We start from the raw sequence: 18,857 nt of genomic DNA on the forward strand, positions 1-18,857 counted from the left end.
AAAAATCTAAATTTTCAGGTTTTTTTTTTTTTTTTTAATAAGAAAATAAGCAAACTTTTCCAATATCCATTAGTATTTCTTAGTTGAAATATAAAACTAGTTTTTCAGGTGAAAACATGCTGTTACTCCTCACCCTGCAAAGATCATAGAGACAAGTTTGACACATCGGAGGGTGGCTCCATGTGTGAGTTCACGTTGTGATTTTCCTACAGGAAGCTCATGGGCAGGGGCTCCAGCTATCCCCAGGAGCTGACAGACTGCAGAGGCGCCTGTCCTGAGGGAAGAGATGTGTTCAGAATCCCTGATAATGTCTTCATAGTCTGCTTTCTTCCTTTCCTCTTAATTGGGAAATGCTCTGATGGATACAGTCTTTGTTCCTTAGGGATTATAGATGCTGATTGTACAGTACACTGGTAAAGTCCCACTTTTTGTGGACAAAAATACTGCATTTTCAGACAATTATTTTAGGGCCTTCAATCAGAACTTAACTTCAGCAGTACTCTTAATTATCTACTGTTAAGAATATTTCCATTTACCAGGGTTCATAGGTAACAGCAAAAAATTGGCATGCCTAGTGTGACTCATTAACAGATTTAATGAAAAAAAATTAGCACAAATAAAGCAATTCTGTGAACCTCCACTTATTTTTACCATCCAAAAGTTTCTAAATCAGACATTTCCTTTTCTTGGATAGTTCCTTGAATTTAAGTGGCTTTGTTTTTTTGTTTTATTTTGATGACAGCAAGAGAGACCCTCTACAAATAATCCTTCCTGCTTTTACTTGCAGGAGCTGGGCAGGCTTATCAGTCCTGGAATATGGTGCCCTAACCAGATGAGGCTGTTTGGCTATCTAAGCACTTTGAATTTGAAAGAATCAGGGCTTTCCTTTTCCCCTAAGAAATCTCAGTGTAATGAGTTTCTAAAATAGGTGGCATGCTTGTTGTGCAATTGCGAGAAAGTTCTGTTGAAGGGGTTCTGTTTTCTTTAATACAAGCAGTTTTCCCAATCTTCAATTGGTTGATAATAGGATGTTCTGAGTTACCATGTGTGAGATATATATACACACACACATACACACATATTGCCAATTTATACATTATAATATAGTTTAGTGTAGTATAATATAGTGTAATACAAACTACTTAAATTTTACCAGAAATTTATCTTTTTTGGATGATCTGGAAGAATCCTTCAGGATCTTGCCTTGATGTCATATTTTCTTATGAAGGTTAATTATTGTACAGTTATACAGATATAGAAGGCTAAGTGAAATTTATGCCCTATTTACATAATACTTTGACTAATAGTTAATGATGCATGTTGTTGGAGCTCTGTGTACCAGTTATTAAATTTAGACTTTACTATATTGAGTACTGTTCAGTTATAATTTGACAGTTGTAACTAAATCATAACTTTTACGGGTTTTTCTCAGATATCATAGTTATCTGTGAAATCTTCCCATATCTCTTGGTTACTTAGCAGACTAATATAGTGACATTTATGTGAGCTGACCCCCGAGTTCCTCAATATGTTTAATCCCCTTTAATTCATAATATAATTACTTTCACATTTGTTTCATTTTCTCTACAACATATACATATTCAAAAGCATCACTGTTTGCTTTATCCATTAGCTATCTGAGCTCTGCCCACTCCTTGCCTTTGTTAAGGCTTATAAAGGAAGTAATGTTTTCTCCTTCCTGATCACTTCCTGTCACTTTGCCCAAGAGTTCTTCACTAACCCCCCCGCCCCCATGGTACTAAGCAATGCCACTCTCCTTTAGCATAACTCATAGTGGTGGTATTTATAATTGTCTGCTTATATTAATTATAGTGATTTGGGTATTGATCTTGTTTCCTTGACTGAACTTTAAGCTCCTTGAAAGTAAATCATATGTCATATCCATCTTTGTATTCCTCATTGTTCCTGATGTTCTGTCTTGTATAATACATAGTTGATACTCAAAAATTACTTGCTTTATGGGCAGGTGAACCATTTATAATATTAAACAACTGAAAGCCTTCTTTTCTGCCCCCAAGTTGTTGAAATGATAATTCAAATCGACACATAGCTGCTAAACTTCTCTCTCTGCATAATGGAATAAATGCCATAATTATTTAAATAAATAAATGTCAGAGATGCAGAGACATTTAATCAGGGCTGGGTGGAAATTCATATTCAAGAAAGGTCGAAGGGCCTATCTGGGGGAGGGGTATTTTGAGGGATAAGGGGGAAATGGCTAGAGTGAAAAAGTGTTCAGTAAAAAGGAATATGCATGTGGTGGAGCACTGTAAATTGGCAAGATTCACTTGAGCAGAATTCTTATAGAGGAAGGCTGGAAAATAAGAAAAGAAAGGTGGTTTAACATGAGCTTATGATGGGTTTTGAGTCCAGGCTTTAGGAACTTCGAATTTAATTTTTTGGTGTTCAGGATGATACTTAATGATAATATTTTATTGTTTTGGTAAGAATTATCCTTAGAAGATTTCTGGTTACAGTGCTGTCTGCTTTATATTTTATGAATCGTTTAAGGTACTTGGTGTGTATCTTCCTAGCATTTACTCGAAAGCAGATATTTTGATTCATATTATTTAGTGACATTAATGATATAAAATTTAAATTTAGCTTTTTTAAGAAAAAGCTTCTCTTCACCTATTTATTGTTTACATTGACCATAATCTATAAATGATAGCATAAATAAAAAGAAATGTTTTCTAATATGCCCAGCATGACTTTGTACTTGCTTTTGAGCTCATATATTTTATAAACCCAGCTTACAAATTACATGGCTTACTCTTAACTGTGAAATTGTTTATATTTTCATTTGCTGTGAAATTGGTTCTAAGTACAGTAATGCCTTGCCAAAATACTGGAATTTCTTTTATTCTGCATTGATCTGCGAGTTCCTCTGGGTTGCTGGGGGAATGGTACAGTGGTCAGGGGACCTAGGTCACTGGGCCAGACAGTGGTGTGGCATCTCCTGCCTTTCCGTAGACCTCAGCCTGTGCTCCCGGAATTGCCAGTTCAGGGCTAATAAAATTGGAAACTTGAACCAAAATAAAGATGAATTCTTCCCTGAGTGTGAATCTGCTATATTGATTTTAGACCTTCTTTGCCAAACAATATTTTTAGGTGAGCTGCTCAGGCTTAGTCCAAGTGAGAGAACCTATACCTTTTAGGACTTCTGAATATACTGTGAGGTAGGGTTTGTTTATTCCTAAATATTATTTTACCTTTTCCCTTAACATAACTAGTGATCAGTGATAAGAGGGATTAAATATTTGCCACCTGACCATATCAAAAAATGCATTTAAGGCTCCACTGGGTGCAAGGATTCGAATAAGAGAGTTCTCAATCATTCTAAAAGAAATGACATGACTGTTAATTTATGATTTCCTATCATAGACAGATATTTTCTTCTGATTATTCTTTACTTTGTTGCCAAAATCAGCTTTTACTATAAAGGAAGTGTCATAAAGCCCCATATTTTTTAACATGGCTTAGGACCTCTCTTGAATTACAACTTTGGAAAGTATATCACAAGATTTGAACCCTTGGATTTTTATGTGCTTATGGCCTACACCTGTAAGTTGGCATTCTTCCTTATAGCCTGTTTGTTATTTCATACACTCTTGCCTTATTTTCTCAATCAGGTTGCAAACTTCCTTACTGTAAGCAAGCTTCTTATTTTATAATTCTTTGTCTTCTCCACAGCATGCCACACCTGTAGGAGCTTAATAGAGATGTGCCTACTGAGCAGATTACTCCAGCTAGCAAGTCCTGGTGTTCCTTTACAGTTGGCTTATAATGTCTCTGAACACTGAAATCAGGTTCACAAGTATTGATAGACCTCTCTCTGCTCCCTTTCCCAACCTGGGAAAGAAAAAAGCAGCTGATACAATGCTTTTTCATCCATTGAACTCAGCACAGTTACCAGAAAAAACTTGTCACAGGGAAAGAACTTCCTTAAAAACATTTACAGCTTTTGGAATTATCTACTTCCTCAAAAATCCAGGATCTCAGAAGCCATCTTAACTTTCCCAAAAGAAAACTATAGCCGGGATTCTGGAGAACTTGCCGACTTATTCCTGTTTTTGATCAATTGGACAACAAATAACTACTACTTTTTCCAGTATCAGGGCATGTTTTCAAATTTGCAAAACTGCCAAGAGGCTGATTCATTTTAATTTTTCCCACCTGTATACAAAACACACACAAGAAAGCGAAACAGATAAGCATCCCTCTTTCTCTCTAGAGTCTGTAAGCAACAGAAACCAACGCTGGCTAACTTAAGCAGGAAAAAGATTTTTGTGGGAATAAAGCATCACTCTGAGAATTGAGAGGAAACTAAAGGACTAGTTTTTAGAAACCAGGGCAGGTCTAGGAAACTCGTCTGTGGGATGGATGAACTCTGGCAGTTTTCGATCTCTGTCACACCCTTTATGATTCAGGTTATTGGGAAATGGTGCTTGATTCTTCCAGCCTGGATTCTCTGCTGTCTCTTTGAACAGTGAAAAGCTGGGCAATTTGAGAGTCTCCGAGAGAAATCTGGGTACAGAGGGAGATGGGAATGATGCTGGTACAGATCACAAATATCGACTGCAAAAGTACCCTGTCAGTTTAGACAATAGAATGGCACATGGATCCTCCATATAAGAAACACTTAATAAGTCTATCCTTTCTTCTTTTGGGCTTTACCATAAAGAAAGGGTTCTTAGCTAACCTGGAGAAATATGAGTCAGTGACTTAGTAGTCGGTAGCTGAGTTTGAGCCCAAGGACTGAATAGCTGGGATTGTCACGTTTCCTCCCTAGGCTCAAATTTCTTTACCCTCTAAGCCTGAATTTCCTCATGGGTAAGAAGATACTAATAATTAATGATAGGATTTTTTTCAAAGGTTGAATAGTTATTAATAGGTGAAAATGTCTTATAAATGATTATTTTTAAAAATTTGGAAATAATAAGATGACTTACCATGGAGAAAATGAATACCCCTAATCTTCTGTCTTTATTAAGAATAAAATAAACAGAAAATAACTTAAACAGCATGATGAGGTTTAGGAGAGGTATCTAAGGAAAACTTTCCTGAGAGTGACAGTCATTGAAATGGGATATCAAGTGAGGTAGAGAAATCTCCTTATCTGGATGTGTTCAAAAATAGAATGTATTTTTAACATGTGAAATTCTTTAAGCCAGTTTTGCTGGGATAATGCAAGAAGGGATGGTCTAGACCAACCTCTGCAATCCTTTCCAACACTGTTTTTCCTCTTGCTGATTCTCCGATTCCAAAACTCTAATAAAGAGGTGAAAGGTATAACTTGAAACTCTTAACCTTTCTTGAGCTTTGTCCATCCTAGAGCACCTCGAAAAATTTTTAGGAAAAATAGAAAGAAAAAGATAAACACTGGTCTCCATCCCTATGGATAAATTTTCTTTCTTTGCATATAAATCCCATAAGTGATAGCAGTATTTACATCCTTGTAGGGTTTTTTTGTTTTTGTTTGTTTTTTTAACAGTGTTAAGAGTTCAATAGATGCAGGTTTTGTGAGTGGGATGGTGGTGATTTTAATTAGATTGTTCACTCTTGGGCATCTAAGACAGCAGGCATTTTTTCACAGGAGAAATTTCTACTCTTGCTTCCATAAATCTTAGAGTTTTTTCTTCTTTCCAAAGGAATCTAGGGAATTTTCATGATCAACTTGATGTATCAATCACCCCTTTTTCTGAGATTGGTTTGTCACTTTCTCCCTTCTCTTCAGGACTCTTGTTGGGAGTTGTATCACTACTGATTCTCTGATAACTATTTCAACTTTGAAAACACCTTTCTATAATCTCTTTTCTCTTTAAATATCTTGCAAATGCTTCCTAGTCACATTTTTGTGTCCTCACTCTATCCTTCTTCCTTGGCAGTTTTTAAAATTCATTTTGAACCCATGGCAGCCATGTAGAAATAGAAGATTAATATAAGAGTTTTTAATCCCTTTTTCTTGGCTAAAATCCCAAGGCGTACCATATTATTTATAGGATTACTCTGAGTTGTTTCATCACAAGAGGTCAGGATAATTTTTTGTGTTTGTGTGATTTTTATTGAAAAATAACTTACATATAGAAAAGTATTGAGTCCTTTGTATTTTTCTGTTGTAAACAGGAGCTTTTTGTATGTTAAAGATGAGTCTTTTGAATAAATGTATTGCACCCATCTTCTCCCACTTTGCAGCTTACTTTTCATTTTCTTAATGGCTACTTTCAATTAAAGGTATTTCTTAATTGAAATGTAGTCCAATTTATCATTTCTTCCATCTGATTAGTGCTTTTTGTGTCCTTTTAAGTAGCGGTTGCCTTTTCCAAGATCATGAAGATGATGATGTCTTGTGTTTTCTTCTAAATTCCTTATTGTTTTGCTTTTTTATATTCAGCTCTAAAATCCATTTCAGATGCATTATAGAGTATGGTGTGAGATGGAGGTGAAGGTTTATTTTTTCCATATGGATCGCTAATTGATCCAGCATCTTTACTGTAAAGTGCATCCTTTTATCCACGACATTTCATTGTTCCTTTGTCACACATCAAGTGAATGTATATGTAGGGGTTTGTTTTGGACTCTCTGTTCTGTTCTGATCCATCAGTCTATTTTGTATATCTTTGTGCTAGTATCACACTTTATTAATTACTAAGCTTTGTGATAAGATTTAATACTGGGCAGTATAAAACATTCAACTTTGGTTTTTTTCAATATTGCATGAAAGCTGAATTTGTTCCCTTGTAATTAAAGGTACCTTTAAGGAAGAACAGTTTTTAATTACCCATAAGCATTTTAATGGGTAGATTTCCTGGGCTGAATTCTAATATCACTGTTATTTTCTGTAGCAAACATCTTCCTCTTCCCTGAGGTTTTAATTCATTTATTTTTTAGCCTATGTTGGCTACATAGCTCAGTACAAGACCTTCTGTTTTTCCTAGATTACTAACATGGCAGTTTTTTTTTCATCAGTTACTTCATTTAGGAAGGGTAATGGAGCTGCAGGCTTGGTTGTTATCAGTGGGATCATGTTTTTCTCCCTTTGGCATTTTTAGCAAGAGCAGGAGCTAGACTGAGTGAAATGGGGCTGTATTATTCTTCTTCCACTAATTTTTTTAGGAGGACATTGCTCCACACCACACAAATTTGGCTTATTTGGCACCAGAATCCTTTCTCATTTCATGCTGTCACTGTCCGTAGCATATCTGCAGGATTGAACAGGGTTACCTGGATTTTCATTTTTTGTTTTTTGGTCTCCAGCTATTGTGGAAGTATACTATCTAATGTGGCTTATTATGAGCTCTGAAGTTAAGTAATGCAAGCTGATTTTGCCCTTTGTTATATGTAGGATTTTAATCCTATTATGTAAAATTGTCGTTCATTTATGCCTAATGAGGATTATTGGAATCAGTTTTGGTGAAGTAGGGGTATTAGCATAGACAGAACAGTAGACATGTATCCACACATAAGCAAATGTGCATAAGCACTCATATACAATTATTGTCTTGTGTATTAGAAGTGACCTTTGGGTACTATTTAAATGTATGGGGATGAAATTAATGGATAACCAGCAACCTCTCCATGGCGTACACATATGATGACTATCTTCAGATAATGTTTCTTCAGCTTACGAGTATCTAGCCTGCTTTGTTTGAAAAGGCCCATCTCTTTTTGAAAGTAGCTTATCTCATATGTCTGTCTTTGGGTAATTCACATTGTTTAAAATAGGATGTACATTACTAGAAGGAAAGCTAAAAACTGTTAACATGGGACTGTATAAAATAGTCAAATCTCATGTAAAACACTAATATGGGTGATATTGCATATATAAGACTTTTTTACAAACTGTAAATACAAATATATTAGAAGGAAAAAGAATAGCAGCTAAGAATAGCAGGCATAGAGAGATTGAGAGGTGATGAGTTTTGTTTGTTATCATTATTATTGAAATAATGAAAATGCTCTGGGAGTGATTGGGGTGATAAATGCACAGTCGTGATTATACTGAATACCTTTAATTAATCTCGTTGGATGGATTTATGCTTTATTAATGTGTATCAATAAAATTGAAAAAAATGGCAGGAAAGGGAAAAAATCACTGGAGGGCAGAAATTGGGCCATGTTATCAAACCTAACATAGTATTTGGCTCATGGTTTTTACTTCATGTTTGTTGAATGAATGAATCAATAAGTATTTGTTTACAATAGGCTGGCCTTTACGTACAGTGTGGTATACTAGGTGAGATCACAGTTGTTGGAGTTAGTTGTAACTTGGTTTGAAACCTGCTGTACAACAGAATTGCTTTGTGATACTGGGCAAATTAATCTCTGAATTCCAGTTCCTTTATTTGTAAATAGTGGTGATTATTGTGCCTACTTCACAGTGTGTTGTAAGAATTAAATTCGTCTAGGAAGAAGATGTGTTACTCATTGTTAAATGGAGATACTCTTCTTTCATTTAATTATTCAACATATATTTACTAAGTACATATGCTAGTCAACATAAACAAATTTGCCTGATTATAAAAAGTGTAGTGCTCTAAAGAACATGACTGATTTGCCCAAACAGAGTGTGTTTTAGTGTGTTTAGTTTAGAGAACTGTGCTTTAGCAGCTTTTCTCCAGAGCCTCTCAGCTGCTCAAAATGACCTTGGATATCCAGGAACTGTCAGCCATCACATAAAATACACATGGCACAGGGGAGCACATTTGAGTAGGGAGTTGTGAAGCTGGTCATTTTGCTGTTTTTGGTTAACTCCTGGCAAAGCATCAGAAAAATTCTTGCCTTGTTTCTTTTAAACCATATAATGTATGATTCTCCATCACCCCCCTTAATTTTTAAAACAGTGTATTTACTCTCACTCAACTGAGAGTTTTCCTTTCAATAAAAAGTCTCCTGCTCAATTAAGTTATAAAGGAACAAATTTTAATTTTAATTTATGATGTCGAGCAATGTATTTCTTAGAATAAATGAAAGAAAAGAAGAAGAAAAAATTAAAACAATGTATTCATTTTCAACTAGAGAGGCAGAACATATTGGTTGAAATCAAGGAAAGTGAACACCTAAGGAAGTCTTTAGGGTTCTGTCAAGGCTATGAGAAATGCTGGCACTTTCCTTTACCATTTTTACCCCACCGGAGAAGTTAATTTCAGTTACACACTTAAGTCTTGCTACTGTAGGAATTTAGGGTAGGGCTTACTTAGTATTGGGCAAAGCAACAGCTTTGCTCATAAATGTCATGTGTGTCAGGCCTAAAATTCTGTTTTCAGAGAAACCATGCTCTTATTCTTTACTATGCTGTTATTCTCTAAAACAGTTATACCTGTTCCATAACTGTGTTTTTAAAAATAGTCTGTTGTTAACATATCAGTGAACATGGACATGTAGCCAAAACAGGAGTATCAGGAAGGAAATGGGCTTTTAAAAATAATGACACTCTGTGTCATATCATTTTATGATGCTTTCCTTTCAAAAAATGCTTCATTAAAAAACTATGATAAATAATTTTGGCCAATACATGGTAGATGTATACTTTGAACTAGTTTGTTTTCCTGATTTTATGCTTCTTGAAGTTAATTAGGCTAAGCAGATTTCCTTTAGGTTGTTATCATTGTTACCACTACTGCTTTATAAGATTATGCAATTTTTTAACACTTGTAGTCTTTGTTCAAAAAGAAAAAGGCTTAGAGGAGGGCATTACTGTCATAAATCAAGAAACTTGGTATCACTGCTGAGATGTATAGTCTTATTAGTTTGGTTGGTAGGTTATCTGTTTCTTTCATTGTACACACTTCCTCTGCGGTAAAAGTAGAATGGTTTCCACCTAAAAAGAAAGCTTTATTGAATGCAGCAGACAGTGGCATGTCTGGAAGGTGGTGTAAAGCACTTAAAGACTGTCTGCTGAGAGTTCACTAAGAACTCTTCACTAAATAAAGTTCTGTTTAGGTGATAAAGCATTCTTGGAGGTATATTCCATCTCTTGACCTCTTTTAGTCATATTATGGCCTTTAGGCTGTGCAGGTGATGAGGGGATGTGAGTGTAGAGCTGTTTGGTTTTGGATACTACAGATACCTCGCCAAGTGTGTTAAAAATGCCTTTGGATCCAGTTATCCTTCAACTGACCTTTATTCTATATTATAAGGAAAAGTTTGTGTTAGCAGTGCAGTCAGAAATTCTAAGAATTTTGGCTTTAGCAGAGCCAAGTGCAATGTCAGTATGAAGGCACTTATTCTTCAATTGAGAGTGTATGGCACTGGCACAAAACGGCCAGTACTCATACACTGTGGATGGCCTAAGCAGATGGTGCTCAGTTTGGGCCAAACCATGGGGGAGAATAGTGGCCCCAGCGAAGGCGTGCCTTTTTCTTTGTTACAGTGACTCATGTTTTTTCTTTTTTTTCTTCAAAGCTTTGTATGCAGTTGAGATGACTTTTCTAGTTTTCACAGGAGATGCTGTTATGGGTTGAATTGTGTCCCCCCAAAAAGATATGTTCAAGCCCTCATCCTCGGTCCTGCGAGTGTGAACCTCTTTAGAAATAGGGTTGTTGAGGAGGTGATTAGTTAAGACAAGGCCAAATTGATTTGGGTGGACCTTATCCCGTGTGACTGATGACCTTATAAGAAGAGGGAAATTTAGACAGACACAGGGGAGAAGACCACTTGGAGACAAAGGCAGAGATGGACGTGCTACAGCTGTAAGTCAGGGACTGCTGGAGACTGCTGGTAAATCCCAGAACCTAGAAGAGCAAGGAAGGAGAATTCTACCCTTCAGATTTCAGACAGAGCACGCACGGCCTTGTTCACCCCTTAATTTTGGACTCTGAAGCTCAGTAGGGTCGTCTTTGAAATAACTGACTCTGCCACCAGAGACAAAGTGAAATTATCAGTGGACAGACCTTTGGGAGAAGGTTTACAGAACTTATTCTTCAATAGATTGCTAGCCATGGAGCACCAGGCAAGTTATTTGAATTTCTGAACTGTATCTTCTTCATCTACAAAGAGGGTAATAATTGTACATACTTCATCTAGTTGATGTAAACATTAATGAGAAAATAGACATGCAGAACGTTTAGGATAATAACCTCAGTAGAGCTGATAGTCCACTAAATGGTTGTTGTTGAATTCTTCCAAGAAAGTACTAGGTCAGGAGAAAGGTACAGGACTTTGGGTAAAGGCAGAAAGCTGGTGATTTAAAGGAGTAGAAGAGGCTCTGACCTGAGAATGAGACATGGCTTCCCCTTTTTAGGTACCTTGTCAGCAAGGTGATTTAAAGCAGTGGTTTTCTAGAAGGCAGTGGGCCTAAGATGGTTGGTCTAGAATGTAAATACCTGGGCGGACCTGAGGGTTCCTGGATTGTTACTCCTGAGCTCCAGGAGCAGGGACTTTTCCCTGAGTGGAAGCTTCGTGTTACCTTGACCACAGCTAGGCCAGTAAGGAAAAGGGAGGGGAAGGGAAGGAAAAGGGAGAAACAACCTTTATCAAGGACTTCTAGACCACCCCCCCAGTGTCAGATATTTTTAATATGCTCAAAAGTGTGGGGTAGGTAGTTGTCTAATGTGACAGATGAGCAACTCTATTGTGTGCTCTGAAGCACTCAATTTGTGAGTTTATGGAGATGTACTTTAAAACCAAAGTTGGGCTTGGTAATTCCCAAAAGATGCTGTAAACACCTTTGGCACCAGGATGCACGTTTGACTTCCTTGTGAGAGAGAGTAAATGGAGTTCTCTGCAGCCACTCCGACCGTCTCCCTCCACTTTAGCCAGCTCAAACTTGAGTCAGTCAAGGCCAGAGCCAAGACCCTTCTGTTGGCTGCCATGCCGCCCCTAGCACAGGGCTCAGAACATGTAGGATGAGCTGGGCTCAGTACATGTGGGATGAAAGAATCAGAATTTAATCAGAGCTGACTGCATGACTCTACTATACATGGGTCTTTTTCCACTTAATTCTTAAAACCTCCCATTTGACTTCTGTTTCCCGATTATGTCTTCTCATTATTTCTTCTTTTTTGTCCTTCGAGTAACACACACACAGTTCGTTTATTTAACCTCTAGTGTGCTAAGCATTTTTTTATTCTTTTGGGGCCAAAGGAAGTATGACATGCCCTTTGCTTATGGGGAATTGCAGTCTCGTTGGAAAAACTAGACACACAACAAAATTCTTTAATTTGCAGTTAAGGCAAAGTTTCTACATTAAAGGATTTTTATTCTTTTTTCCTTTCATAACTTTTTTTCCTTAGTGCCCTATTCTGCCATTCCAAGGTCATGCCTGTAGTGATACATCCAGCAGTGTTAAGCTTCCTCTGTTTGTTGACTGACATTGCCCATGGAGAGATCTTTGCCAGGAGCCAGAGATGCCTGAGCTATTGCTGCCCTCTTGAACAACCATTATGTCTTATCTGTACCACTATGAATGATGAACTGACATCTCTTTGAATAACTTAGGCACATCAAGAAGTGGTTGGAAATCTTATTCAACAGAAAAATTACTGTGAATTGTAAAACACATCGCTATACTATGCGAGCATAGTTATAAGCTGTGAAATTAAGAAATTTTGTTGGATGTTTTCATAATGGTTGGAGTCTATTCTTTTTTCTTTTTCCCAAACAAATATACTGATTTTTATAAACGCAATGATAAACGTGTTTAAAAAGAAAATTCAAACAACACAGAAAAGCAAAAGAAGTAAAAGTCACTGTAATCTTACCACATGAGATAACCACTGTAAACATACTGATATATTCACATACTGTGTGAGTACTGTGCACATATAAATGCAGGTTCACTATCCCTCAACCACAGCTCTTTAAGCTGGTGGTGTTTTTGAATTGAATTTTTTTTTTGAGTTGAGAAGAATAAACTACATATTTTGTAAAACCCCATTGAGGTTTGGGGTAGTACACAGTAATCAAATACATTAACATGTAAGCAACAAAATATACTAATATTTACCGTTAGTGGACTAAATGAAGACTTTATTAGTCTTGCAGTGGGTTACATTTTGCCATAAATGAGTTGCAAAATTCTTTTTGTAACAGTTTGGATTTTGGGTTATAGGTAAGGGATTGTGGACCTGTATGTAAATACTGGTGGCTTTTATTGGGCATTACTTTAGTTTCAGTGCTGCTAAAATAAACACCATACAATGGGTTAGCTTAACAACAGGAATTTATAAGCTCAAGGTTTCAGAGGCTAGAAGGCTTGCTTCCTCCTGGGGTGGGTATCTTCTGACTGGTCAGCTGTCGTTGGGGCTCCTTAGCTTTTCCATTACAGGTAATGCGCATGGTGATGTCTTCTCCTTTCTCTTCTAGGTTCCATTGACTTCTAATCCCTAGCATCTCCCCAGGGCTGCTCCTGTTTCCAATTTACCTTGCTCGTGAGGAATTCAGCTGTATTGGATGAAAACCCACCCTCATTCAGTTTGGGCACACCTTAACTAATAACATCTTCCAAGGCCCTATTTACTAAAGGGTTCACCCCCACAGGACTAGGGAGTGGGACCTGAACATGCTTTGTGTGGGGGACAGGGCTAAATCCCCAACAGGTATATACCATATATACTTTTATCTCTGCTGTAATGAAAATCCTTGCAGGATAATTTCCTAAAAATAGAATTGCAGGGTCAAAATATATAAACATTTTAAAGGCTTTTGGTAAAGATGGTTGAACTGCCATCCAGAAAGATCATACCACATTACAGTGTAGGATGTAAACATGCCTGTTTTTGCCATATCCTTGCCAACTCTGAGTGTTAGTAATCCTTTAAATCTTTCCTTTCTAATAGATATCTAGATACCATTTTCCTATCTAATAGCAAAATGATACTTTAATTTGCAATTTGAAAACTAATGATGTGGGTCTTTTCATAAGTGCTTGGCCATAGAATTTCTTCTAGATTCATTTCAGAGATTGTGACATTTTCAAATTATTAGATCGGGCCTATTAGCACACATTTTGCTGGAGATGTTAATTACATATCAGGTATGATAATTTTCATTGGTTATTTCATTTAAGAAGTAGTTGTAATGAAGAGGAAATGTCTCTGTAGGTGTCAGCAAGCTCCAGGTCAGAGATGCTTTAGTTCCCACTGGTATATTGTGCTTGTTTTCAAAGTAGGGTCCAACATAATGTCCTGTTGGTTCTTTTTGCACAGATAAGCATGGCAGTGCATATATTGTAGGAATCTTTCAAAGATCTTTTGGTCAGGGATTCCTTGAATATGGAAGGGGCATTTTAATTTAATGGGTTCAGTTTGAAATCTCTTCAAGTGCATCATCAACCTGTAAGTGAGAATAAGCAAGACTCTGCCCAGTGTCCCTGTAAACTTATTTCATATAGTTTTCTGACATGTAAATAGTATTGCTGTGCTCTTGGTTCTAAAAGAGGGATTTTGAAGTTTTATCCTTTCATTCTGCAAAAATTTCCCCTAAGTTTGAGTCAGTGTTTTTCAAACTTTAGTAAGCTTTAGAATCACCTTGGAAGCTTACATACCATGCAGACACCTGAGCCCAAGTGCCCAAAAATCTAATCCAGTTTTGGAGTGCCTTTTGAGAAAGATGGACCAGCTCTGATTTAAATAAGTGAATCTGTGATTATTATTATAACAGCAGTAACAATAGTCATTAGAGACAATTTTATAGTCGTAAATATAGCTAATACAGTTATAATAGCAATAAAAAATCATTAAATAATTATTAATGGTAATTTTAGGAATGTCTTAGACATACTTGATACCTCGCTATTAGCCAGAGTTCTACATTAAAAAATTGAGGGTTATCATCCTTAATATCTGGTCAGATTTTGTTTCTTGGCGATAGAGAGTAAATACTTCAAATATAGGCTATTATTCTTTAGAACATAGAGAAAAATTATGTGCAACATTTTTTGTTTTTGATAAAGAATTTATTTTGTGAGGGAGATTAGGTGAGCAATAGAAAATCACAGGCAAGCTAGAAAATTTCTTATTGATACTATCTCATTATTCTGTATTTTATTATGTCTATTTCATTTCCTTACACTTTGTGTGTGTATTTGTGTATATTTTTTTGAAATGAGCCAGTACGGAAGCTGGTAACTTCTTGGAGATCCTATCATAAACACCGTACTGAGCAATTTATGCAAGAAAGCAGGATACCTGCCTCATTTTTCAAGCATGTCGATGTAGGATAGCATCCTGGAGTGAAAGAAACTTAAGAGAATGTTAGGGTACATCAATTTTAATTTGGTTAAACCTCAAAAGACTTGCTAGTTATTTGACTTAAGCACTAATTATTTTGTGAACTTTGTTCATAAAACATAAGCAAATGTGATCTTTCATTAGCCCAATCACCCAGCTTTTTTGTCTTCTGGAAATTGATCACTTTCTGGTCTCCATAGAGGGCTGTTTACCTCAACTGAGAGCAAAAGTAAGCCAGAATGTAGTATGAGAGAAAAGGCTTCAGTCCTAGTGGAAGCAGGATATATCATTAATCTTCACAAACTTGTTCCAGCAAAGTATTCAACCTAGCGGGCAGCAGGGCAAGGCTTTTTATCTTAAATCAGCAAGTCTGATTAGGCTTGCTGAAGGGCCAAATTATCCAGCTGGATTTGGAAAGTATAAAGGTAATCCCATCATAACTGTTGTAAGGGCATTTCCATTTTGCCTTTATTAAAAAATGGTTTGAGAAGCAAATGTGGCTCCCTCAGTTGAAAGCCTGCTTCCCACATGGAAGGTCCTGGATTTGGTTCCTGGTTGCCTCCTGAAAAACAAACAAGGGAAGTGGATGTAGCTCAAGCAATTGGGCTTCTGTCTACCACATAGGAGATCCAGGGTTGATGCTCAGGACCTCCTGGTGAAGGCTAGTTGGCCTGTGTGGTGAGCTGATGTGTGTGGAGTGCTGTCCCACGCAGGAGTGCTGGCCCGTGTGGAGAGCTGGCGCAGCAAGATGACGCAACAGAAAGAGACACAAAGGAGAGGCACAAGGAAGAGATGCAACAGATAAGGGAGCTGAGGTGGCGCAAGAGAATGATCGCCTCTCTCCCAGGATTGGTTCCCAGAGCTGCCTACTGAGAAGACAAGCAGACACAGAAGAACACACAGTGAATGGACACAGAGAGAGGACAATTGGGGGGGGGGGGATAAATAAATAAATCTTTTAAAAAAAACCAACAGCTGGCAAACAAAAACCAATTCAGGGGAGCCTATATGGCTTAGTGGTTGAGCGCCGGCTTGCTACAATCCTTGGCCCTCAGTACCTCAAACACACACACACACAAAGCAAAAACACAAAAACAAAAAAGATTTGACAGGAATTTTCATCTTGTTTTCCTAGACATGTAGAAGATATGTGCAGCCTGACAGTCATGTGTTAGAAGGTAGAGGCAACATTTTTAGGTGACCTCCCAGAAGTCATACAGCCATGGAGTTGGCAGTCAGAAAAATAATTCACCTTTGGACTTTTTTTCCTCTCGTTTAAAAATAAGGTATATTCTCTTGTGCTTTACTGATGGGTTTGGACTAGAAAGGTTGCCATCAGGTTTACTTTGCTTCTCACTTCTTTTACTCCCAACTTCTCACAAGGTGTACTTATTTGCTTACCTGTAAACCAGGGAGGGTATGAGTGGAAGGGTCACCTTTAGCCCCCTGCAGGAGAAGGGAATTATCATTTAATGGGAGCCTCTCTTACCAGGCCTGGTTTGTACTCACTAGGTACCAGGTGTTCTAGGAGCTTCCCATAAGTGTCCCATTTTATTCCCCCTATGTCCTGCTACTGTCTTCTCTCTTCCATAAATAAGAAAACTGAGGACTTGTGAGGTGAAATAATTATTCGCAAAGGGGTCCTTGGCATCTCTAGAATTTAGCCTTTATCATTGTCTCCTTGTCTTAGATGGGGCCTGGCCTGCTGGGCTGAGTTGACCTCTCCTTACGACCTCTGACCCCATTGCTCATGGTAACTTCCAGGTCCTGCCCAGACTGGCTGAGACACTGGCCCCCTCTCCTTGGGCGTGCTCCTGTCTCCATTCAGCAGACCGTCATGTCTGCCTGGAGATTGATGACAGCTACGGGTTTTACTTCCTCCTGTAGTTATGAGCTGTGCGTGACACCAAGATCTGGGTCAAATTGCAGATTATTAAAGCAGAAGCTCCTAGATTGCACGTGGAGGTGGCAAATAAAGTAAAAAGAAAGTTGTGAAATAAGTTTATTCAGTTAGCATGACTGATTTTTTAATGAAGCTGGGCTGGCTGATTGGCTTGTGCACCCTTCACTGCAACTAAGGCCAAACCTGGAAGACATTTTGCAGTTTTCATTCAAATTTATCCTGTTTCGTCCAGAAGCAAATAGGTAATCATTTTTCTACTCCACTTTAGATTTTATAAAAACCCATTTATAAGTCTGAGGTCAAAATATTGATAATATTTTGTGGATTACTGATGTTTGAAAGACAGTTGAGACCTTTTATTTAGTATTTTTAACATTCTCACATTTTTTTTCTTCTTTGTAATGTAAAAGTAAATATTTTAGCTCATATGCTATTTCATACCAGTTGTCCCATCTTTTCATATTATAACCTGTTAGCATATTCTTTTCAGTCTTGCTTGTACAGCAGTGTTTTCATCATGTGAGTCAGCATGGATTTTAGGTTATGGAGAATGCTAATGCCATATAGCTTATTAGCCTTTCGCTAATAGCCAAAGTGATACTATTGACAAGCATGCTTGTTGAAACTTAGACATGTGTTTCAGATATAAGAAAAAGACATTTTTTAATCTGGAGAAGTATATTTATTAGAAACTAATGAAGAGCAAAAACAAAAAAAAAATCCCACTCAGACGTATGGGTGGAAATTTTTTCTAGATCTTGCCTTATGTGCAAAAAAATCCTGAGAGCAAGTTTCATCTTGCTTTGTCTAGTGTGTTACACTACATTTGCATGAGAGCTGGATATCATGAACCTCATTTACAGATAAGTAAACCAAATTCAGAAAACTTAGGTAACTATGCTGAAATTGCAAAGCTGTAGAGCACATGGACTCAAAAACCCTGTGAGGAATACAGAGGTGAATTAGGTGTGGGCTCTGCCTCCAGGGACTGTGGCATTTAGTGTGGGAAAAAGACGTTTCCCAAATGCCTGGGAAGAGCAGAGCGGAATGGCTCCGTCCACATGCAGGCTGTGGCGGTGCTGGAGGGCGGGGAGGGTTTTGACAGATCAGTGGGAGTGGGGGAAGTGATTAGCAGAGGACGGAGTAGTAAAGTACCGGACAGTCCAGGGGCATGTTAAGCAGTTTGAGGTGATCAAAGCCAGGGGTCCGGTAGTGGAAGCCTGTTACCACTGCTGTGCTTTCTAACTGCCCTGGGGCTGCCTCGGAGCCGGGAGTCTGTGTTCCGAATGCAGCTGTGGTACACGCTGTATGCAGGAGGACCGGGGGGGTGGGGGAGAGTGGGGGGTGGGGGGGAGTGGGGGGGTGTGGGGGGGTGGGAAACGGCAACTTGAGCGGGGCGCCAGAGGCGGGATTCAAATATTTAACTTTAGAAGAGACCTGACTGTGTTCGCAGGTCAGTCGAAAGTTGCTGGTAAAGAGAAACAGTTGACAATCAAAGAGAACAAAAAATAAAAAAAATTGTGGCAAAGCAGGCCACTCTTTTCTTTGAAACTGTTGGAAGTGAAAAGAGAATTCGGGTAGTTAAAAATTTCGAGGTAGAGAAGAACGCAGGTCTTAGCAGACAGTCCTAATCAATTTTGTCAGAACTAGTAGGCAGGGTCATTTCTTGAGAGAGAGGTGAGTGAGTGAAGCGGAGGGCTTCAGGGTTGCAGACATAGTGAAAGAAAAACTGCTTGAGGTGCAGGTAATTGGGAATTGGTGAA

The 18,857-nt window shown here is 37.9% G+C and overlaps 1 protein-coding gene across 1 annotated transcript in view; it reads left to right on the plus strand.

The window, feature by feature from the left end:
• Nucleotides 1-18,857, plus strand: part of LOC101411610 (guanine nucleotide-binding protein G(q) subunit alpha) — a 308,556-nt gene that overhangs the window by 104,481 nt on the left and 185,218 nt on the right. The window lies entirely within an intron of this gene.

This window comes from Dasypus novemcinctus, chromosome 8 (genome assembly GCF_030445035.2).
Source record: "Dasypus novemcinctus isolate mDasNov1 chromosome 8, mDasNov1.1.hap2, whole genome shotgun sequence".
In the NCBI taxonomy this organism is placed as follows: Eukaryota; Metazoa; Chordata; class Mammalia; order Cingulata; family Dasypodidae; genus Dasypus; species Dasypus novemcinctus.